The sequence below is a fragment of the Bactrocera tryoni genome, chromosome 5 (assembly GCF_016617805.1).
Source record: "Bactrocera tryoni isolate S06 chromosome 5, CSIRO_BtryS06_freeze2, whole genome shotgun sequence".
NCBI lineage: Eukaryota > Metazoa > Arthropoda > Insecta > Diptera > Tephritidae > Bactrocera > Bactrocera tryoni.
The window spans coordinates 27,498,886-27,525,089 of record NC_052503.1 but is presented as its reverse complement, the minus strand read 5'-3'; positions in this window follow the sequence as shown (position 1 = coordinate 27,525,089).

Below are 26,204 nucleotides of genomic sequence, written 5' to 3'. Positions count from 1 at the left end.
TGTTGGATTTGGAAGACAAATCGTCTTGATATCGTCAAAAATTTGTTTAACGCGAACGCGTATCGTATTTTCTTAAGCTATGTATGTCCAGATGACCCAAACAAGGACCATAGAGAATAACATTACAAAAGTCCATTATTGACAATTCGGCGATTGGAGATGCGCAAACTGACGATAACCGCCAAATATAAAAAATAGCTGTCATACAAAGTAACCAATCAAAATCTAGATTTTTTAATTTTAATAAATGCGCCTGTGGAGAGTATTCCATCTTCCTTTGCTGCCAACAGCAAACGTTTGTTTTGCTTTATATTGTGTATTCACTGCTAAATTCACATTTTTTTATGGTATATACTTGTAGTTCCATTTGTAAATTACCACAACTCTAAGTACTGCAAATGTAAATACATATGTACGCGAGTACATACACACCCGCATGTGAGCAATCATATTTGTCGAGACATAAAAGGGAAACATTTTATATAATTTATGTCAATTATTTGCCACCGAACATAAATGCGTTGGCAGTGAAAAGACGATTCCCTTTATTGTCGCGTTTACTGACGAGCTCCTCCGCACACATACATTCACATATGTACGCGGCTTTGACATTGAACAAACGCCCTGTTGTATGCAAAGAAAAGTACCGTTGCCGCTCTGCTGCCGCCGACTGTGTTAACTAAACCATTTGGCGCGCATTTTGTGCAGGCAAAAGCCGCAAAACACAACCCTCAAACACATGAGCGCCAACAAAAAAATACGTTCTAAATCTGAGGAATACGTTCCAAATTCTAATAAAGAGTTTCTTCTCGAACAACCAAAACCCGCGTAACAAAACTAACAAGCCATTCGTGCCAGTGAACAATACGTTCGACATTTAAACAATACGTTCCACATTTAAACAATACGTTCCACACTTCAGTACAACTTCCCGACCATGTGCAAAATCGAATCGAACTTTATAAATACTTACCACATCTGTACAATATGTTCCACAATGGATTCCACTCCTCACCAAGTCGAGCCGGTGGTTGCAGCCGCGTAAGAGTACCATTAGATTTCCTGTTTGCTCGCAATTAATGAATGAAACAGGAAGCACATCAACGGCAGCGAACATGTATGAACATGTTGCGCCAAGTTTGGCAGCAATTACAAATATTTCCACACGCACATCACAAATACAACACTGTGTGCTCATGTGTGCATAACGTAACTGCTTGCTGTTCGGAAAGAATAGCTGTTATTCCACATGCACACACACATTAAAAGCTTGTATGCTTTCCTTGCTGTCATCATAACGGTTGTTCGTTTGTTATTCAGTTGATAGCACGATACCGACCAAGACGGTCGTGTTCTAACGGATATTCAGCAAAGGTATGCGGTTATTTTAGTTACCGTTAACGCGTACGTAGCAACAAATTGTGTTTAAGTGTCGTAAGAATTTCAGGCTGATAAAGGTCATGAGTAGGAGAATGTGTTGAGAAAGTGAAATACGCACACATACAAAAAAGCGGCGTTTGTGTATGAATACATGTATGTGTGTGCATAAGCATGTAATCGTATTATATGCAACAACAAATTGATTTAGATGCAGAAAACCGTTATAGCGTAAGTTGCCGCTTGAATTTGTGTTTTTGCTGTTATTGTTGTAAATCTGATTTTTAAGCGAAAGCCACGTGATAGAATGAAGTCGTTTGATTTTTGCCCAGAAAATACTTCAGCCACTTAGCTACTAAGCTGTTGACGGTTAACTGTTGTGGCTTGCGGCTTGGAATTATTCAAATTTTGTGAACGCACACATACAAATTCCCTAGTTGAGACGAATAATCTGTGTTAAATATATGGCGTACACAAATAATTTCCTAAATCAAATAACGAACTCATTTTATTATTATTTTTTTTTTTTTGTGTTGACAAAGTGCTTCCCAACTGTGCAAACAAAAGGTGAAATATAAATGCGGAATTTCGAGCGATAAAAATTGTGTTAATATGCCCATAAAATTTCTATGTGAATTATGAAAAACATATATAATATACATACATATACATAAGTATTCATTCTTAAGTGAATATAAAACTACATACATAGTTCAACTGCGTACCTTCATACATACATATGTAACATAATTAATAAATGCTGTAAAAAATAATGAAATAATAATTCAAAAGCGTTGGAAAAGTTAGCGCTAACAGATTATTGTTTAATAAATGCTTTTGTTGGCTTAAAAAATTAACTCCCGTTGCATACATATTGTACAAAATATACAAAATAATAATGCAGCAAAACAAAAATGAAGAAAATATTAACGGAAAATGGCAAGTGAAAAATTCAAAAATGAAAAATGAGCGCACAAATAAAAAAATTTCATTTTGGTTGGCGATGAAATGAAAATCATTTATATTAAAGTGTTGACTAGTGGTGAATATGAAATGTTGAAGCTTTTACATACCCTATAGGAAAAAATATGCTGCCGTTTAGTATAAAATTCAACTGCCCGGCGGGCAAAATTTTACTATTAAAAAATTTTCGAATAAAAAATATATGAATATAAATTTTAAATATTAAAACCAGCATCTTTTGATATACTTCTGATTCTATGAAATTTCGATAAAAGGGAAATAAGTGTTTTAGAAGTGCAAATTAAAGTAATTGACAACATTCAAGTAAAAAAGAAAGAGGCACAATGTATTAAAATACATGTTGTTGTTGTTGTAGCCGAAGAATTCTGCCGAATAGACAGCCCTTGACCGTGTAAATAATCCGGACTGTCGTGAGAACGCATAATAGAGCACATCAAAAGTCTTGCTTTTCTCATTAAGCCTGAATGAACAGTAATTGAAAATATCAAAATAAGTAAGTAAAAAGTTACAAAAGTAAAATTGAACAAAACTTTTTTGGAAATCGTTCTTTCAAGGAGTTAAAAGATCATATTAAAATACTTCTGATCAAAAATTTTTGAAATGATTAAATGAAAAAATATAACAAAACTGTAACATATTCATGTGGTATATAAAAGTAAACTTTTCTAAACTAACGTTTTTTACATAGCTAGCAATCTTTAAGCATAATGAGCAGAACTGTCATGGAAGACGACCACTTCTGATTTTTTCCGCTTGATTGACACCAGTGCTTAAATGTATCGATTCTCTAAGGTTTTACTCATGGGGTCGTGTTCTTGCAGTAAGAACTTTCAGTGAATGATCAGACATAAAATACCTATTACCTAGAGGAGATTTCAATATGATAATTTTGCTCAAGTAACTAAAGGACATTTCAACTGGTAACAAGTATATCGAAAATTTAGTTAATCATTGTTCGTATTTCAAGCCGAACAACTTTAAAAGTTGTACTAAATATTTGTACTAAATGCACTGAAATTTTGTATTTGAGTTAAATAACATATAAATTTAAATACTTAAGGTCAAAATGCAGTGGCATCTTAATAACATAGACATAAAAACTTAAGGGGTTACATGGGTTTCCTCGGACAAAAAACGGCCTTTTTTCAATAATTTTTTTACATATAAAAAATGAAATATTTTAATGAATTTTTTTTTATTTAAAAGACTCATATTCAATAAACATTTTGTAAAATTTTCAAAAAAAAATATCATAATAGCAGTCATTACGACGCCATTTCCGGCAGTCCCTCGGAAAAAAGTTTGTCAGCAGAACTTCTTTCAGGATCATTAAAAATAAAAATAAAAAATACCTGTTTTAGTAATGACAATAAACTAGGTATTGGACGAATGAAAAAAAAATTTAATTGGATTTTTGGCAGACGTTTTTTATAAAAAAATGCAAATTTCGATAAAAATTTCTCGACATTTTTTTTTTTTAATAGTTGTAATTAAAAAAAAAATTCTTCGTTCAAGACCTTGTAAATGATATCTCGAAGACCTGTGTAAAATTTCATCAAGATCGTTTAAGTAGTTCGCGAGAAATCTTGACAACCGACTTTGAAAACATAGTTTTGAGAAAAACGCACTTGAAGGCGGAGTACTTAGCCCAGCTAGCCACGAGCGCACAAGTTCTCAAGGCCGTAACTCCGAAACTATTAGTCGGATCAACTTGAAAATTTAGGACAATATTTTAGAGATATTATAGAATTTAATAAGGTGAAAAAAATTTCGAAACCCCTTAAGTCGCCAATTGGCTTAATGTGCTCTCCAGTAAAACTGTGACAACACTATACACTGCTACAAAACGTTTGATATGGGAAATGTTCTCCGAATCCGGATATTTTTAATGTTTTCTTTCTTTTGAAGTTGATGAAGTCAAAGTTTTCTATATAATTTTTTCGCTGAATTGCCATCCAAAAATGTTTTGATTTCCAGGTAGGAAAACTGGGTTACCTGAAATTTTTAATTTTAAATTTTCTAAGAAGGGCCTTTTCGAGAGTTTCCATGTCATCTAATTTATTATTGATGAATGTTAATTGCATTTAATAAACTTTGCACTAAATTGTTTGGTATTGCAAGTAATAAGAAGTAGAAGTGCTGTAACCTCATCTAGAACATAAGCTGGCGTCGTTAAAGTTCAAATCACTAACGATTTAATTGAAAGGTGTACATAGATGTGTGAGGGTTGGTAAAATACGCACAAGATTATGACAGAAAATGGTCATGCGATTGAAGAAGAGGCATGCAAGCACGCACACACAAATACAAAATATAATATAATTCCACCACTGCCTGGTGTTAACTAAATATGAAATACTGAAGATATGTAATTTGTAAGCATGATTGTTGGGACATATAGTATGTATCTTTGTGAGTGTTGAATTATTGCTTACACTCAGCTATTTACATTTCTGAGCGGTGTCCTTAGAAAAAGGAGATCCACTCCGACCTTCACGCACTTGTATATTATATATACACCACACATTTATGTATGTATGTATCTGATCAATTTCTTTCATTGAATTGCTTTGTATGTCATAAAAACGCAAACTTGTTGAGTTTGAATAATGGGTCACAAGACGCGTGGAATAATTTATGACACATTAGAAGCTCGAATAAAAACTATGAAAATATTCAAGTATATAAATGTCTGTATATGTGTATTATATACATATATAACACTTAAAAATAATTTATCGACAGTTAGCTATACATATATAGACGGCCATATTATTCGTATTAGTGTGTGCGTTATTACCCATTTTGACTTTTTTTATTGCACACTGAAGTCACAGTTTTTGGCCCAAAAGCAGAAGTCAACTTAAACACGCTTTTTATTTCTAATTTAAACCCTGCCTAATTCATATTTATTGTGAAATGAATATATTAAGGGATTTTGTGATATTTTGCCTTAATTGGCTTAGGCATTCAAACAAGTGAACTATATATTATGTGTTGCTCACACGACATGGTGTACTGTATGAATAATTCAAAGAACTGCTTTTATGCAAAAATCAGTCGAATCTTTTTTGTAAAATGAAACATTTTGTATTAGAATATTACACTTTCAAAGTTTGACATTAGGCCTATTCGTCTACTCTCACCGGATTTTAAAGGATCTATCCGTTCCAAGAAAGCAAGTTATGTTAAACCGTCGCAGATCCTGATTTAGATGCAGACACTCTTAACCCGGCACCATTCTCCAAATCTTTTTCTGGTATTTTATTGAGGTTACACTAACAATAGACGAAGCACAGCAAGAGGCTAAAAAACTCAGAAAAATAAATTTTTAAATATTCCTCGAAACTTCGGGCATTTTAACCTAATACTTTAATTAAGTCACTTCAAATGTTAGATTGTCGTGGGAAATTAAAAATTAGTAAAGTATAAAAATAATTATATTCTGTATTTTTTTTTGATTTTCTTTCATTAATTTAGTGTTACAACATTGAAATGCTACAACAACAGAAATTATAAAATTATCGTAACAATGTTCCAAGTTCTCGCTATAATTACATTATAGATATATATTATACGTACAGACAGTTTTACTTGAAATTAAGTGATTGTCATTCAATTTTCTTCGAGAGAATTTCAACGAATCCAAAATTTCGAAAAGTGTGCCTTCCTAACACAAAGCAAAATAGGAACCAACTTTATTACAGTTATAATTGTATTTCTTATTCAATATACTAACAGTGAAAGCCTTGGCGCCCACCTACCAGCAGGCCACTACTTAGGGCACGTACAGGTGAGCGAGCCCCGTAAGAATTCGGCAAAAGCTGTGGTTTGTTTAGTTACCTTTCTAAATACATACTTTCATATACACAAACATATGTGAAAGAATGTTTGTATGTATATGTGGTTAAAAGATATAACCACAACCGCCTGCTATCATACATCAAAGGTTGAGTCTATGACTTGTCACTAGTCGGCATTCATGTCTTACATTCTGACGGAGGATAATCAAATAATCAAACTACACGGGCAAAAACGAATGGTGCACAAATGATGAATGAGCAAAACGAATTAGTTTATTGTCCACTTTGGAGGTGTAATTACTTTTCTACATAACCAGGCGTGATAAACATATGGTAAACTTATATAAACAAGTATGTTACTAATGGTCAATGATAATATCGCAACAAGACTGATATCATCTCTGACTTGTCAACATGTGTATATATGATATACTCATACATTCATACATACATATATTCTTACATAATTATACTAATACCCACTCGCATATACATTCCATATTTATTCACTCTGCACTTTTTTTTACTATACGAGTGAAATGTAATCATTAGTTTCTCAAACAATGTTGCGCAACAGACTTGACAAATGAGTAGCAAACCGCAACAAATCAAAACATGTAACATATTACAACAAAAATTTCTGTCTAAACGCTTCTGCATACTTCATCTAAGTACACCCTAAGCTGCAGAATTTCGAAAAAAAATGTTTATTTACAACAACTACTCGTTTTCCTACAATACATCATTAGAACGAACCAGCAATATTTAATCATGTAAATAATATTTAAGTAGAATTAACATTCTTATTAATACTATTTAGAACCAGGATTTTCAAAGAAATCGAAACAAGAAAAATCGTAAACTTTGGCTACACCGAAGCCGACGCTTTTTTCTGTATTACAAACTATTCCGAGTATAAAAACATATAAATTAGTATATTTAAAGTATTTTTAATGCTCTGAAACTTGAACTTTTTCCCATCTTTCTGGGCAGTTTTTGGTAACCCGTTCTGGTGTGACCCGTATTCCAGTGAGAGCATTCCGCATCAATCAGAATAAATTGTAATCAGATGGAGCAAGGTCTGCGCTATAAGGCGGTTGAGGCAAAACTTTCCAACTGCCGTTATCTGAATAGTTCTTAACCGATCTTGCAATTAGAAGTCCATCATTATTTGGATATAATTTTATAATTTCGATTTTCACCCTCTCTTGCCTTCAATTCATATGACAGCGCTTCAAATAAATGACATAAGTGTGCTAGAAAAGAGGCACAAGGACAGAAGCTTTCCAATGCGCGTTTGGAATATTTGAGTTATGAATTAATAATCAAGTAACGTCATCTTTTATCAAGCCGCAGGAATATAGTAATAGACCCCATACAAACATAAGTATTAAGTAACAGCTTAAATGGACTTCCTAACCGAGTTTTTTGACTTTATCACATCAAGTTAAAGCAAAATGAGGTATAAGATCCACTAGTATGAAGTCCAAATGCAATTTTGATTCCAAAGAGCTGCTCATAAATGCTTATAAAATACCATAAGACAATTGACGGTTTATTGACTCTTGTGGAATCCCGTATGTATCGGTTAACATAAAGCCGGAAACCCATAGGCAATTAAATTTTCTTGACGAGCGTTTCATTTTGATTGACTTGACTTCATTATACACGGCGAAGTTTTGTATAAATGCAGGAAAAATAAATTTGTCAAGAACACACCAGAAGAACGGTCTGAAAGTTGGTTAAATCTGCAGCTGAAATTAGAATTTTAAACTCGCTGCTCGAAAACAAACACAAGATGAATATAATTATGAGGAAAATTTGTTAAGCATTTTGTGCGTTAAGTTATTTTAATCAAGCGCTCCGAGCGAACCAAGACGAGGCTGTCATCCGTCAACTTTTGTTAAAAACAAAAAATTACAAAACAAAAAAAAAATTAACCAAGTTTAAGTTTAACTGGCTAATGCTTACAGCCTCAAGGCAAAAAGTTTTCACTGCAAGTAAATTCAATGTTAATACCAGCAATAACGGTATTGTTTTCAGTACAAAGAAATCTGTTGTCCCACCGATTAGCAAATTTATTCGAAAGTATTTGTTAAAAAACAAAAAGGAATTTAATTTCAATAACGAAAGTTGATCCACACTTCCCTACTTTTATAACCTTAAAGGGTTAAATGGCCTAAATAACGGCCTTTCTATGAGCCACTCGCAAAAAAATTAAATATTTATAATGTAGCCTGAAGGACATGGCAACATTTGAACTTCACTACACACACACACGTACAACTGATCTCTGTACTTTTTAGTAGGCACCAACACATACATTCATACGATTTGATGATGTGAAGCTGCGTAAAAGAATTTACATCCTGATAAAGTTTGCTTAACGCAATTCGTGAATGGCAATGGTTGTTTTAAGGACCTACGCTCCCATTGTATGTTTGTGTGTGTGTGTGTAGCTGTGTTCAAGCAAAGCACGTTTTTCTACAATCATTCATTTCCGCTTACACTGCAATACTTGGCCGAAAAGCTAATGAAGGTACAAAAACGAAGAACGCAATTACATACATACATACAGGTATACAGTAATACATATCTAGGACGTAGCATGTATGTATATGCCTTCGATGCTCGTAAACAATTTGTCAATTAGAAGCCAATCGATTCGGAGCTCAATATGAATGCATGTTTTGTCTAAATTAGGGTGGGCCAAAGACAAAAACTTACGATTTTAAACTACCGTTCTCTCAGTTAGGTAAAACTACGGTCAAAGACATCACATGCCAGTTTTAGTCCCGATTTGAGGTAAATAAGGAGTGTCTCACAAGAGTCAAAACCCAAATCCATTTCAAATTTATATCTCTTCATTGCCTTTCTTAAACTCAACTTTATGTTTTAATGCAAACGCGGAATACATTTTTGGTATCTGAAGTTGAAGCTTGAATAAGTTAAAATTCTAAAAATTTAAAAACTCGCTAACGCTTCTTTATAGTAATAAAGAAACAGCCGAATACTAATACATATATCACATTTTTAAGGTACACCGTAATGTTCGTTTATTGTCATTAAAAAGAACTCTAACAATTTTTTCATGATATTTTCCTAATTACTATCTAGTCTGTTTATAATTGCGGTAAATTTATGTGTGTCTTTATTTACACAAATGCAAGCATTTCCGCCAATAGTTAGTCAAGAAATTTTTGCTTTCGCTAATTATTCTCTCAAAGCCAGATATTTACGAACAAATTAATTAAGAGCAATGAAGATGCTGATGCCGAAAGCATAATCAGTATTTCCTGCTATACAAAGAAACCAATAATTTTATTTATACAAAAAAGATATACTTTGACCAGTCCACAGAACTATCCGGGCAGCTTCCAAAAATAAGTCGAAGTTATTGGAAAAAACTTTAGAGAACGTTTAAAAAAGTGGTTGAACAAATTCGCAGTCAAACTTCTCATTGGATATTTGAACTAGTGTCGAGACTATTTTTATGGGCCGCTCATGAACTACTTCACTTCCATGGCCGATTGTCATTGGACGTTGGACATGTTTGAATGGAAATTATCAAGAATTTCGGAGCAGAGTCTTTGAGTGATATTTCCAGGACCTTCGAGGATTACTTATATTTATGTGATTTGGAAAGTGAAGTTCGCCTTGGAAAACCTCCGTCAAGATAAAGGAAACTATATTTTCGAAATCATTACCACAATTCTAGTCAAATCTTAGTCGTATCTCACTCGTAAGCTGTCAGAAAAAAGCTATTGAAAAAAATGTCTCTACTTGGATCATCCGTTAGTAGTCAACATAATATGTGAGCACTGGAAGTACTGCTTCCTACAAACAGTGTTTAAGAAGTTCCCACCTAGGAAAGTTTTTTTGCCTAGAATATTAAATAAAAGGCTTTGATTTGGCCAGACATTGATTTGAGAATTCGTATCTGATCGTTATATGAACCTCAAACTTATAGTTCTAATATTTATACCCTGAACAGGGTGTATTAAGTTTGTCACGAAGTTTGTAACTCCCATAAAGTATATACATATATAAATGATCAGCGTATTGAGCTGAGTCGATTCAGTCATGTCCGTCTATCTGTCTGTCAGTCCGTCTGTCTGTATAGTTTTTAAGGTATCGTTTTGAAATTTTGCAAACGTTATTTTCTCTTCAAGAAGCTACTCATTTGTCGGATTTGCCGATATCGGACAACTATAACATATAGCTGCCATACAAACTTAACGATCGGAATCAAGTTCTTGTATGGAAAACTTTCCAATTGATAAGATATATTCACGAAATTTGATATAGATTATTTTCTAAGGCAGCAATGTAATCTCCGAAGAAATTGTGCAGATCGGTTAACTATAGCATATAGCTTCCATATAAACTGGACACATACATTTCTACTAAAAGAAATGCACCTGTGAAGGGTAATAACTTCGGTGCAGCCGAAGTTAACGTTTTTTCTAGTATTATCAAATATCGAGCTCACAGGATTCTCTTCAAATCTGTGGTAATCACCTAGGTTCTTCATTAAATTTTGTTCGCCTAGAGAGCAGAGTCATGGCAATAAGCGCTGCCCAAGTAGACTGCTCATTTGGCTATGAAACTTGCAAATTGATGTCTGTTCTGCCACACAACCAGATCCATTTTATGTATTTGCTTTATAATGTCTATATAGCGTTTTATGCTTTACTTCACATTACTCAGATTCTATTTGGTAATGTCATTTAAGAATTTCAAAAACCTCCAACCGTTTCATGTGGAATGACTTTTTACTTTTTTGCTTGCCACAGTTCGATAATAAGAGGTATAAGAAGTGATATTGAATGAAAGCGAAAGGGAGAGAGCCAAAGATTGATTCCCTATCACCAGTGATCCTCCTAAATAGAAATTTAAATAATCTCTTTTCATACCTAACCTTAGAGTTCATAATATCTTTGCACAAAAAAATAAAACAAAAACGTTTGCAAATAATTCCTAATTGTTTTTACCCGTACAGGGTAAGGTGGTTGTGCAGTACAATCTCAAAAGCCTCACTTTACTTCAGTAAGCGCCATAAATATTAATTTTATTAATTATTTACACTTTGGCATGAAAGGGTTGAATCAACGCAAGGCCGTCCTTTTCTTTCTTGTGTTGTATTGAATTTTTATTTTTAGCCTGAAGTGTGTCAAACTCGATTTGGTTAAGTGTAGAAAACTTAATTTATTTGTGCAATAAGGGTTTCCCATGCACCTGTGTTAGGACAACCGGAAATTTGGATTTGGTTTTTCTTTTCTTTCTACATTCTTTTAACTTTGCATAATTTAATCAAGCGTCCTTTATAAATTTATTTGGGGCTGAAGGGTTTTCTAGTGTGCCTCCAACCACTTCAACTTTGAAACTTTGGTTTAAAAAAATTAAGAAAGATAGCAAGATTTATTATACTTTTGACTCTTCTTGTCAGTCTGTAGACAAGATTAAACCGACGAGTGGATTAATTGCCGACCGGAGACGGCGCAAAACTTTTATTTTATTTTTTAATCATTTTTTGAGTGAATGGAATCTAGATGGGCACGATACATAAGACTGAAAATTCTGTTAAACATTTGATTTGTTGGTCTTAGACGTAAATGACCTATCAAACAACAGAAAAAAAGAAACTCAATAATTAGAAAAGGGCGAAGGTCGAACGGTGAATATTCAGGTTAGGTTATAAATCGTCGCCTCTGTGTAGGAAGTATAGGAAAGTCAATTTTTCCTTATTTTTAGAATATAAATATCAGTTACTAAGTGTTAGCTTATAGCGCCAGCTTTTCCTGCGCCTTTCGGATTGATGCCAATTCTAAACATCATATTAAGTCAAAGCATTCCTTAAATAGTATTTCTAAGCAAAGGGGGTACTAATTCATCGTTTGCTACCGCCGGCTGATACGACATACTTTCAAATCTAGAGCGAAAATTCAATATTTAATTTTTATCAAGCTCGAACTACTTTGGTATTATTTTTTCGGTTTATCCGCGGCTTTCAATGGCTCATAAATCATTTGCACAACCAGAAAATTTCATTTCTATCGTTCATAATTTTGCTTCTTATATAAAAATGAGTATGATGAGAGATACATAGAATGCTAATCTCTTACGTACTCTTACCATTGGATTTCGAAAAGACCACTCAATAACAAAAGTAAACCATTTTCGATATCTAATAAGCTTATGAAACCAAAAAAATATCAGTTTCTGTTTCTTTGTTGCTGTTCCTACTTATAGAGGTATCCCACGATAGTCAAAAGTTGATCAAATAATATGAGCATAATTTTAATTTAACTCCAATACTGGACTTCTCTCCTATATTCCCCTTCCATTCATAGTTGGCTTTAACACAAGAGAGAAGTAAACGCCTGGGTGGAAGAGGGTTGGCCGGTAAACTCCTATGCAATTTCAGCGCTTTTTACGAATATTTAAAGAGAAAGGGAGCTCATACACACACATACAATAAATATACTCATTGTTGCAATGGTTTTTATCATTTCTCGTTTTACCGTTACACGCACGAACGCTCACGCGGCAGCAACGGATATTTTCATAAAAATGAAACTGCCAATAAGCCACGAACGTGTACACTTCCTACCTAACTTACTTACTTTTAAGCGAACTGAAAAGCGGCAAATTTCAACAGAATTTATATTTTACGCATTTGCAGAAAAAAGCAATTTTCCAGAGTTGTAGTTTTTTGTGTGACTTTTTATTAAAAAAGATAATACTAATGACATAATTTTGTGGGAATAAGGAAATAGAACAAAACAAATTTTGCGAGATAAAACGCAGGACAAATTTTGAGGTTTAATCTCTTCTATAATTTTTAACCATTTCAGTAGGGATATAGCTACAAGAAGTATGAAGGAATCTTACTCCATACCCATATTTTATTTAAATTCGCTGAAACGGTAAATGTTCCGGGCGATTCCCGAGGCTAATAGCACCTAACCATTGGGTTTTGTTTTTGCAGCAAAATTTATTTGAACACGTGTTCTTCAGATTGTTTGAAAGATTGTCTGGCCTTTTCTCTGGTGTATGAAACACTTACCATTTTGCAGCCATCCCGTTACGCTCGCAGGCAAGTGAAGGAATTTTATATTCATTGCTAGAGAGAGAGAGATCTAAAGGCCGTATTTGTAGTTCAAAATGAGTCCTTTGACTTGACTGAGTGACAAATGAGATGAAAGATAAAATTTTCTGTTTTCCTTTTCATTCCTTCCATTCCTTCCATTGACCGGAAATTTTCACGAGTTCAACGAAATGTCGCTGAATTACTTCAGGCATTGTGTGACACAGTGGGATTAGTCAGACAAAAGTTTTGTGAAAATTAAATAATATGAAAATTTAATAGTAAACTCTAATTTCAATAAAGATCTTCAACAAAATTATTTCAGAAATTTATGTATATACTAGTGTGTGTATCCATATGTTAGTTCAGATAGAAAATATCGTAAAGGATCCTTAATGATTCAAGATTCACTAATTTCGAGACAAAATTTGAATTCTGTCTGAAAATATAGACGAAATTGTTGCACTCAACACCGCAGACAGTCATAATTCCGAGTATACTGTTAAAAAATAAGTTTAAGCAAGTAAGGAAGAGCTAAGTTCGGGCGCAACCGAACATTTTATACGCCAGCAACTTGCACGAATCAAGGCCAGGGAACTTTACTTTAAAGTGTAAAATCAATCATATAGAGCAAAGTCAGCTGGATTTCGAAAATCCTGATATTAGTTATATAGAGCCTAGGCCAATTTTTCACTCAAATGTATCTATTTTAGGAACAAAGACACACTTTTATGAATAAAAGACGTCCTCTTGTTTTTATTGAGACAACTCACATATTGGCCGAGTTATGCGGTATAAAGTTACCCCGAAGTTCGAAAATCTTTATTTTAAGTATATGGGGGCTAAGTGAAGTTTTGGTCCTATTCAACCCATTTTTGACATACAGACATACCGTTATAAGAGAAGGATTATCCGTTAATTTCAGTTATATATGTATATCACACACTGATCGACATTTTCGATTAAAAGTCAACTATAGGTACCGGGGTTCACATATTCGGTACCTAGAGGCGTTAACAGATTTTGTTGGATTTGAACAATTTTTGACCATAAGGCGGCATAAACTAAAGGCAATATAATTTCTTTTATTTATTATTATTATTTATGTACTGGAAACTGAACGATTCAAGAGCAATTTAAAATTGTGCTATATGAAATAGGCGAGGTTGTTGTCTGATTTCGCTCATTTTTACGTGGCTTAGAAATATGAAAAAAATTCCACATTTTTTAGTCGGGTCCCGACATAAGGGATTTCACCAGAAAAAGGGCGGTGCCACGCCCATCATCCAATTTTTTACCACGATCCCTACAAAGCTTAGTCAAAGCATCACGGCGGGAAATTTTGTGTTTCTGGAGCAGATTGTTATCGTTTTATCGTGCTTTCAGTAGTTTTGAACAGTACCGTTATATGGGGAGTGAGTAAGGTTTTCATCCGATTTCATTAATTTTCACACTATCGGTAGGAGTTTTTGTAATATTCATGATGGGCAAATTTTGTTATTTTAGCTTTAGTAGTTTAGGAGATATACACACACCACAGATGCTTCTTGCTACTGCGATCCGATGAACCAAATTACATTTTATATCTTAATTTACTGCTTAGTTCTGACACTTTATAGGTTTTCGGTTAATGGTGATTTGTGGGCGTGGCAGTGGTCCGATTACGCCCATCCACGAACTCGAATTTTTTGTACTAGGGAACCTGCATACCAAGGTTCATTAAGATATTTAAGTTTTTACTCAACTAACTGTACAGCTTGAACGGATGGACGGACAGACACACAGTCAACCGGATTTCAAATTTTCTCGTCACCCTGATAGTTTCTATATGTATTACCTTATATCTGACTCTCTTAGTTCTAGGCGATACGTACAACCGTTATGTAAACAAAACTATAATACTCTGTAGCCACTGGTTGCAAGAGCATAAAAACAAATCAGAGTAATCTATGACTTACAACTTCTTGTAATACGCTTCAAAATGGCCCTTAGTAATTTTAAGCTGCCTAGAAAGCCATTATATTTGCATGATAGTAGTGTAATATGGGTAGAGGGTTCCAATCGAGTCAAACTCTAGGCTATGATAACAATTTAATCTCCTCCTGGCAGGAAATGATTTATATAAAATTATCTCATAAAAGTCGACTTATTCCGGAAGAAGTATTGAGGTTTGCCCAATGACTTGATTTATATTTACAAAATATAGTGTATGGAGTTAAATCGCATGGCCCATTTAGTTGGGCAATTGGCAGGCCTTCTTCTTCATACGAAAAGGTCTCCAAAAATGTATCCCAATGATATGCTAAACATGTTTTGACACTAAAATTGTTAAAATTCATGTGTTTATCGGGGCAGTTGGTTTACCACACTATCTTGTAAGAAAACACCCCTTATTTATACTTGAACTAACACAATATCTGCTTATTGGTCAACAACAGAGAGTTTACTACTTCAATTATATTATATTACGTTTGTAAACTTTTACGTTTTATCTAGTTTCCAAGAAGCCTTCTTCACATTTCTAACTTGTCAAAAACACAAAGCTTGATATTTGCTCACTTACCCGTGAAACACAACCCTTTTTAATTTTGCACAATAGAAGCAATTAAGAGTCCTCTAGATGGACCCAATACTATTTATAAGTTTCAACAAAGAGCGAGCGCGTCAAGTCGGCTAGTTGGTCAGTCATACAATATACATATATGTAGTATAGTAGTGGTAGTAGTATATATGCATGGAAATGTGCCATAGTGGCATACTATATCTGTACCAACATTCAGTGGGTTGAAAATTATGTGACAATTTTATGATCGCAATAAGATTACAGTCGTAAAATAAAGTGAGGACAAGCGATTTCCAAGCGAAGATTATGAATGAGTGATTTACTGCTTTTGGCAAACAAAAATATTATCATTTTAGGCGTTTAGTTTTTGTAATAATACAAACGGAAAACTGCTTAGACGGCAAGTAGTTTGCAATATATATATGACATTCTATGGATAGTCTTCAGTTACCGTGTAAAGGTGTGGGAAGTCGGACTACAGGCACGCCTACTTCCCATATAACACAATTTTAAATTCCACTTGAGGCTTTCACTTTCCCAGTATACAAATCAATTGGCAATATAAATAATGAGATAAAACTATGCACTAATAGCGCCATTGAAATATGCCACCTTATGACGAAAAATTGTTCACATTGCACCAAAACTGACCCAGTTCCTTGATACCGAATATGTGGACCACATTATCTACAGTTGACCTTTAAACGCAAATATCGATTAGTGTGTGAGATATGATATAGAATTCAAAGATAATCCTTTCGAAATAATAGTATGTCTGCGTATCAAAAATGGGTTAGATCGGATCAATATTTCACTTATGTTCAAAGCTTTTCCACCACCGAACTAATTTCCCGGTCTTTGATTTTTACAATTTGCAAGAGCATAAAGTATTCGAATACTCTCGAGCTTGGGCCTTTCTTACTTGTTTTTTGTATAAATTACTTGAAGCTGTAAGAAAAAATTAGAGAGACACCTTTTAAGGCCTACTGCGCTGAAATGTTTTGGCAAAGTTTGAGGCTTCTATATACATACAGACATATACTCGTATACTATATGCTTGCACAGGTAGGATGGGGTCATGTGTAGAAGTTCACGCAAGTGAGGAAAGTTCTCTGATCGCCATTCACTTGGGAGTGGCCAGAAACGATTCTTTTACATATGACTCAAGCAGCTCACTACTTCCGGTCCTTGACCAAGTATCCTCTGGGTAGCCTAAGAACATCCGTTCGAAGGTGAGCTAAAGTGAGAAGGCGAAACACCCCTGCATAGGGTTGTGCGCTGGGTTTGGGACCCGCCACGTAAAAAGCTCACCCCAATGAAAAACCAACAGCAGCCTCGGATGAGAGACCCCCCTTTTTATGACGACCATGGCAAACGAATTAAGGGCATGCACCTGGAATGTCCGGTCCCTTAATTGGCAAGGTGCCGCTTCCCAGCTGGTTGATGTCCTCGTAAAAACAAAGGTTGACATCACCGTCGACCAAGAAATGCGATGGACGGGACAAGGACAGAGACGAGTAGGTCCTTGTACATTTACTACAGTGGCCATATAAAGGAGCACAAGTTTGGTGTTGGATTCGTGGTAGGAGAGAGACTCCGTCGCTGAGTACTATCATTCACTCGGTGAATGAACGTCTAGCCACAATCCGCATCAAAGCGAGGTTCTTCAACATATCGCTGATTTGCGCCCACCCCCCGACGGAAGAGAAGGACGATGTGACCAAAGATGCCTTTTATGAGTGCTTGGAACGCACTTATGAGAGATGCCCCCGCCACGATGTCAAAATCGTGCTTGGCGACTTCAACGCCAGGAGTGGGCAAAGAAGGTATCTTTGGCACTACGGTCGGTAAATTCAGCCTCCACGAGGAAACATCCCCAAATGGGTTGAGGCTGATCGACTTCGCCGGGGCCCGAAATATGGTTATCTGTAGTACTAGATTCCAGCATAAAAAGATTCATCAAACTACCTGGCTGTCTCCGGATCGAAAAACTATCAACCAGATCGATCATGTTGTGATAGACGGAAGACACGTCTCCAGTGTTTTAGATGTGCGTGCGCTCCGAAGTCCTAACATTGACTCGGACCACTATCTTGTTGCAGCCAAGATTCGCACCGCCTCTGTGCAGCAAAAAACGCACGCCAACAAACACAAGGAAGGTTCGACGTCGAAAAGCTGCAATCAAAACAGACTGCCGAACGATTTTCTACTCGGCTTGCACTCCTGCTCTCTGAGAGCACTCATCAACAACTCGGTATAAAGGGAACTGTGGGACGGCATTTCAAACTCCTTACGTACAGCTGCATCCGAAACCCTTGGTTTTCGGAAAGTGCAAAAGAACAACTGGTACGACGAGGAGTGCCGCGCACGCAACGGAGAGAAAACAGGCTGCCTACCTCGCAACGTTACGATCGACCACAACACGTGCGGGATGGGATAGATACCGAGAGTTGAAGAAGGAAGCGAGACGCATCTGCAGACAGAAAAAGAAAGAGGCCGAAATGCGTGAGTATGAAGAGAGCTTGATAAGCTGGCCTACAGGGGTAATGCTCGAAAATTCTACGAAAAAATGCGGCGGCTTACAGAAGGTTTCAAGACCGGAGCATACTCTTGTAGAACCCCCAAAGGTGATCTAGTCACTGATGCCCAGAGCATACTTAAACTATGGAGGGAACACTTCTCCAGCCCGCTGAATGGCAGTGAACGCACAACGCCAGGAGAAGGCGAACCCGATTCCCCAATCGATGACGATGGAGCAGACGTTCCATTACCCGACCATGAAGAAGTTCGAATAGCAATTGCCCGCCTGAAGAACAACAAAGCCGACGAATTGCCGGCCGAGCTATTCAAACACGGCGGCGAAGAACTGATAGGGAGCATGCATTAGCTTCTTTGTAAAATATGGTCGGACGAGAGCATGCCCAACGATTGGAATTTAAGCATGTTATGCCCAATCCATAAAAAAGGAGACCCCACAATCTGCGCCAACTACCGTGGGATTAGCCTCCTCAACATCGCATATAAGGTTCTATCGAGCGTATTGTGTGAAAGATTAAAGCCCACCGTCAACAAACTGATTGGACCTTATCAGTGTGGCTTCAGACCTGGAAAATCAACAACCGACCAGATATTCACCATGCGCCAAATCTTGGAAAAGACCCGTGAAAGGAGAATCGACACACACCACCTCTTCGTCGATTTCAAAGCTGCTTTCGACAGCACGAAAAGGAGCTGCCTTTATGCCGCGATGTCTGAATTTGGTATCCCCGCAAAACTAATACGGCTGTGTAAGCTGACGTTGAGCAACACGAAAAGCTCCGTCAGGATCGGGAAGGATCTCTCCGAGCCGTTCGATACCAAACGAGGTTTCAGACAAGGCGACTCCCTATCGTGCGACTTCTTCAACCTGCTTCTGGAGAAAATAGTTCGAGCTGCAGAACTAAACAGAGAAGGTACCATCTTCTATAAGAGTGTACAGCTGCTGGCGTATGCCGACGATATTGGTATCATCGGCCTCAACACCGCGCCGTTAGTTCTGCTTTCTCCAGGCTGGACAAGGAAGCAAAAGAAAGGGGTCTGGCAGTGAATGAGGGCAAGACGAAATATCTCCTGTCATCAAACAAACAGTCGTCGCACTAGCGACTCGGCTCTCACGTCACTGTTGATAGTCATAACTACGAAGTTGTAGGTAATTTAGTCTAACACCAGCGTTAACACCAACAAAAACACCCTCGAAATACAACGCCGGATAACTCTTGCCAACAAGTCCTACTTCCGAGTGAGTAGGCAATTGAGAAGTAAAGTCCTCTCTCGACGAGTAAAGACCAAAGTCTATAAGTCACTCATCATCCCCGTTCTGTTATATGGTGCAGAGACATGGACCTTGACAACAGCTGATGAGTCGGCGTCACGAGTTTTCTAGAGAAAAGTTCTGTGAAGGATTTATGGTCCTTTGCGCATTATACACGGCGAATATTGCATTCGATGGAACGATGAGCTGTACGAGATATAAGACGACATTGACATAGTTCAGCGAATTAAAAGACAGCGGCTACGCTGGCTAGGTCATGTTGTCCGGATGGATGAAAACACTCCAGCTCTGAAAGTATTCGACGCAGTACCCGCCGGGGGAAGCAGAGGAAGAGGAAGACCTCCACTCCGTTGGAAGGACCAAGTGGAGAAGGACCTGGCTACGCTTAGAATATCCAATTGGCGCCACGTAGCGAAAAGGAGAAACGACTGGCGCGCTGTTGTTAACTCGGCTTTAATCGCGTAAGCGGTGTCTACGCCAATTAAGAAGAAGAAGATATGCTTGCACAAGTTGGCCCACTGGGTTGATAGTGCTTATGTGATAAGGGCTGCCTCCAAGTTTCTTGTAGTGAAAAATATTTATTGTATATTTTTGCTTCAGTACAAATATATATGTATGTATATAAACTCCCATTCAAACCAACGTATAGATATTTTCTGCTCTTTATTCAATTTATTCCTTAAAAGTACTAAAGCTTTTGCATTATGGTAAATTAAGTGTTTATGTATTATGTGAAAATATATATTACATAGGTTTTCAAATGAGCAACTAAGTACACACATATGCGCATTCAAATTCCGTAATAAGGAACAATATTTTCCGGTAGGGCAGTTTGCTTTTCTGGTTGACATGATGATTATTAGAAGATTTTAGTACTTTTTGTTTTGTTCGTATGCCCATAGTTGCAAACATACATTTGTATCTATTCAACAAGAAGTAATATTTTATATCAAAACAAATGGTTCTTTATGCAATGGGAAGTTTCCTTGAGAAACTATTTTAATTATTACAACCACATATTGTTCGTTGGAAATTTTTGAGAGGATTATAAAACTAAAGATCAAAGGTCTGTTCCAGGGAGTGAGTACTCAGCACACCTGTTTAGTTGGGTAAAATTTCGGGTTTCTTCCGGTTACGCTGAACAGACAACAGTGAAAACGTCAGTCCTCAGTTGTTTGCAGAGTATTGAGTGATAGACTTTGAACCGAGATTCCAAAAACCCTTTAAATCATGAATATTTCTTTAAAATAACTATTAATTGTTTTTTTTTTTCATAATCAACAACGTGGTCGTACTTGCTGATTTATGTATATAGAAATGTGAGACGCATAATGAGTTCCAAATTCTCTTGAGAGTAATAAGGTAATTCAATATAACATAATATCTTTTGTGCGAAAATTGGGAAAGAATTGATATCTGAAAGCAAAAAGCAGTCAAAGAGCTCTGTTTAGAAAAGTTCGTTGAATAGACGTAGAAAAATACCGCTGAAAGGTGATAGGATACTAAGTGTACATATGAACAAACGTCCAGGAGAGTATGTAGCGAATACCATTAATGTTTAGGCTTTATCGACCTAAGCGGTACTTAAAGATATCATAGCTGCTTTTATTTTTACATTTGGGAACTTAACTTGTCCACCATCGAACTCTTTTCAGTATTAAGTATTCATTGTGGTGAATTTTGTGAAGACGGGGATTTATAGTTTGAGGCATGAGCAATTCTTTGTTAAAGTACGGCAGTAAAATTGCCCACTGCAACGAAAACAACTTTGGAAAAGTGATATTATAATGACATTCTTTTAAAAATTATTATTATTAAGTTTTTCATAAAATTACTGAGCCTTCATATAAGTTTCTTATAAATTCTGTGTTGCTCATACGACATGGTGTACTATGTACTGGATAATTATTTTAGGACAAAATCTGAAGCTTTAAGGGGAGTTTGCAAAAAAAATCAAGTTGGGAAATAACGTACACCCTAATAATATATATATATCAATATATCAATATATATCATAAAATTTTTATTACCGCTGAGCAGGAATTAATCATTTCTTATGTAGTTGGATCGTTTTGTCTTCATCGATGGCACGCTGCAGAGGTGTATGTGTTTCTCATAACATAAAAGAATATAAACCGATTTTTATTGCAATTTTGATCGCCATACATATACAATTTGTTCGGACAATATAGTCTTGCTTAGATAATATTTAATTCCAAACTTCGCGAAGATGTCTCCTCATTATTATTAGTTTATATGGGAGCTATGTATATGCTATAGTATTCCTATAACGGTGATTCAGACAAAATAACAGCTTTTTGAAGAAAAATGAGCGAGAGCAATACCCACGTACATATCCACATATTCGTCTGAGTGTAACAAGATTCGTGGCAAACTTGTACAGGGCATAAAAATAAAAAAAAAATCCGCATAATTGGCATGAAGCTTTAGGCCACCGTAGATGTTAAGCGTCGAAAACAATGCTTTTAAAAGCTTTTTCGCTGAATTTCCAGAAAATCTATATAAAAAGGCAATACATCCAATGCAAATTGTAAGATTACGTAAGGCATTACCTACATAAGCCCCAATGCGTATAATTAAATACATACAAATGCTAAGCAACTTTACCTATATATACAAACATATACATGGTATATACTCAAATAATGCTTGCTTGTGGCTTTTGGCCATGTTTTCCATTTTCGTGTCGTCCGCGCCAACTTGAGTTCTTACGCGATTGCCATAGAGCCTTCTTTAGCCTGCCGCCTTGCTGCGGTTAATTTGTCGAAACGCTTTACGACTACGGCAGGGTGAAAATTGTTCATCAACCGGGACGTGACTTGTTACTTCTCATATAAAGTGCAATATATTTAAGGAAGTCTACATAGACACATACATACACATTTGAATAGGCGCAACAAGCGGTTGGTGCCATGCCTGCACTGAGTGCCTTCAAATAATCCCTATTTTACGATCATTTTTTACCGATTCTAAGATGCAAATGACAGCTGTGACAGCACACATACCCACATAACACTAAAATTTACGGAGAAAAAAGCGTAAGAACCAAATATATACGTTTTTTCTCCGACCTGTGTATGCTTAGTTGACATACAGCTGGTGTTCGCTGAAATGGAAACACTAAATCATTTGATGCATTTTATGCCCACACAATTTGTGAGCTAAGCTTTGCGCCATCTGGCGTTTGGAGTGTAAAAGATTTACTTTAATATATATCATCATACCTCATTTCATGTTTAAAATACAAAAAATATTTGTTAGTAATAATATATTTAATTTTCCGATCTCGACAAAAAGTAGATCATATGAAATTTGGCTAAATTGGACGAAAAAGAATAATGCGTTTAAGTGTCATAAGGAAGAAAGAGATTACAATTTAAAAGAGGAACGTTTGCTAACGCCAATTGCTTCAGCAACGTTTTCGGTACCGTTTCCAGTATCTGTGGGAACGTGAGAAACTATTTTGCACATTTTAAAGGCACTTCCGAACATCCGGTTTTCGGAGGAAGTCCGATTATTGTAAACTGCTTCTTGAGCAGAATCCTTTCTATGTGGCTCCTCATCCACAAAAAAAAGAGATTCTAAACTTGCTGGGGTGTAGAAAACAAATGACAGCAGTTCTGTTGCATATTTATATTATTTATGCTATGGTAAAAACCTCGTGAAAAATAAACAAAGACTAATAGGTTCACATTGCTTGCATAATTCGTCGAAAAACATTTTCCTGAAATCTGCCAGGGTGCATCTCGAAAGCACTATTTTCATTATTTGGGCGTTTCCAACAACTTGGTTTGTTTGTAGAATATTTGTGCCATACTGGTTCGTTGGACACTTCTGACTTGAAGCCCATTTATGTAGTCAAAACTATGATACATATCAGCATTATAAAAAAGTTATTTCCAACAAAAGTGGCCTTTTGAACAAGACCGGAGAGTGTTTAGAGATCATTTAATTCTAGTAAGTATTAAGCATCGTTTAGTTCTATAAAATGTGGAAGACAGAGCTTGAAATGTATTACAAAACTGTGACCTTCAACTTAAAATCAGTAAATAACTCACCGAATTTCTCAATTTTTTTATGTAATGAATACACTTTCTAATTGTATTTTGAGGCTATATAAGCCTTCCATCTCCCAAAATTAGATCTTAGTGTTTCCATTTCAATGTACACCTATTACATATATGTGTATATAAACCTTTACGACCGTTCCACCTAAGTTTGTCAACAGCATTCGCTTAATGCTTGCCACAATGCTTTAGCGTGACATTAGAAGAATTTCTAAGGATTATGCTTAAACACCATTATCTCCAGGGAAAAAATAAGAAATTTAACGGCACTACAGTCTCAACTTCATATTGAAGGACTGGTTTTAGTATTTCATTTGTATCGTTCTATTAACGGTAGTTTTATATTCATACAAAACAAAATTGCATTCTGATTTTAAATTTCATCACCCCACTCTGTTGCAATTCCAAAAACGGGGGAGCGGACCTACACCGCCTTGACTACCGAGAACTAAACAAAAGGAACGACAGAGTGACTAAAAGTACTTCATTGATTTTAATATAGACAGAATACAATGGTCACATCTTCATATACTCTACGTTGCGCAGCAATTGCCTCCAACAAAGCATTCCAGCAACTCATTTTTATCCTTAATGGAAGCCAAAACACAATTTGACCTAGGCAATGCCCCTCACTTTGTATGTTTGTAAAAATAATTAGGGAAGGTGACACAAAAAATGCGTCGATATATCTAGGACATTACGTCCCAGCGAGAAAAAGTTGTCCGCATGAACGCTTATGATGTCATCAAGCAGCTTCACCAACGAAACCAATTAAGCGGAAATGAAAACGCATGCCGTGTGGGAAATATTCAGCATCCACAAAAAACAATGTACTTTTTTTTATATTTGAAATAAATTTGTGAATACGTAATTCTCGTTTAACGGTAAACGACAGCTGAAAATGTGAAACTTACATTAGTTATTTTAAATGCAGTATAAATGTTTGTGGTATGATAATCATCGTTAATTAGTTAGCAGTCAATTAACACACTGTAGAAAGTTTGTCTCGAAATGTTACGGGCCGATTTAGTTAGAATTTTCTTCTGATCTTCAAATTGAAATTATTTAGTTATTGAACGAAGGATCTTTTTTTTAAGCGCTTTCAGAAAAGACATTTTCTATAATTCCACACTTGTCTCATCCGTACGCGATATGCAAAAATTTTATTAATTCAGTCACCTAGTTAAATGTTTTCGTGAGAGTAAGGAACTCCGGCTTACGATTAAAAGTGGTAAGGTGGTAAAGCCTTAAGTGGTTATTACGTATACGTATAAATATGTATATGTATATATATCTACCTACATAATTCATCTAGTTGCTATCTGTCTTCGGTACATTCAACTGAGTTCTTGGAATTCTATTTACGCTACGTGATAGCAAACGATAGCAATGCCTGGCGTATATTATCCGAAGCTTTTTAAATTGCTTGAGCCTCACTCTCAATATTAAAGCATGCTTATGCAGTGATTGGCGCACTTACCACCACTTTAAGGGTATTACCACGCACACTCCTACATAAATATATATTTTAACAAATATACAGATATATATAAATCACAACCACTTAGCTGGATACTTTCAATGTGTAAATTTTTGCAATTTACCTTAAGTCAATTCTTATTATATAAATAAGTGTGTAGGTGTGTTTATATGGATAAATATATATGTATATATGTATTTTGGGGTGTCCGTTATTTGCCAAGTTAATTTTTTTTCCAAAAGCCCATTGCAGTTTCAGCTTTCGCACTAAAAATAAGGCTCCAACGCAAGCAAGCTTCCCAATTTCAATTTAACTCGGCTTAAAATATATTTCTTTCCACATGAATATAGCATGGGATGTGTTAATATTATGAATTAAGTAAGTTGAGTTGAAATGAGTTCAACTTTAAGACATTGAAATTCTAATACAAAATGTAGCGCTCTAAAAAAGAGGTCTAATTCTTTTTATTTAAGAATTGTATACAGTTAAAGTTGTACAACAAATGTACTGAGTACTCATTGAGTTGATTCTGTATTGCTGTATTGCTCATACGACATGGTGTACACTAAGACTACAGTACATACTAAATATTTGATGCATAATTTTAACTGTAGATAACTTTGAAGGAAATGCTTTTAAGAAAAAATTACGAAGATTTTTTTAGTTACAAAAATAATTTTCTTTTAGATATTGGTTTATCTGCTTTGAAAATAAAAAAACTAAAACATTATTTCAAAAGATCAAAAAATCTAAAAAAAAAAATATTTGGAAAACGATAAATGGTTAAACCCGTAAAAAAAGAATATTTCAAAAGATCAAAATATCAAAAAAAAAATATTTGGAAAAAGTTAAATGGTTAAACCCATAATATTAAAGCACATCCACCGAAAAAGGTTAGTGTTGCAAAATATTTAAGTGCAAACAAAATTTATGAGTTTATATATGTAATAATGTATGAGTGTGTATATATGTACGTATTCAAGTGTGTGTTTTTATGCGTGTTTGAAT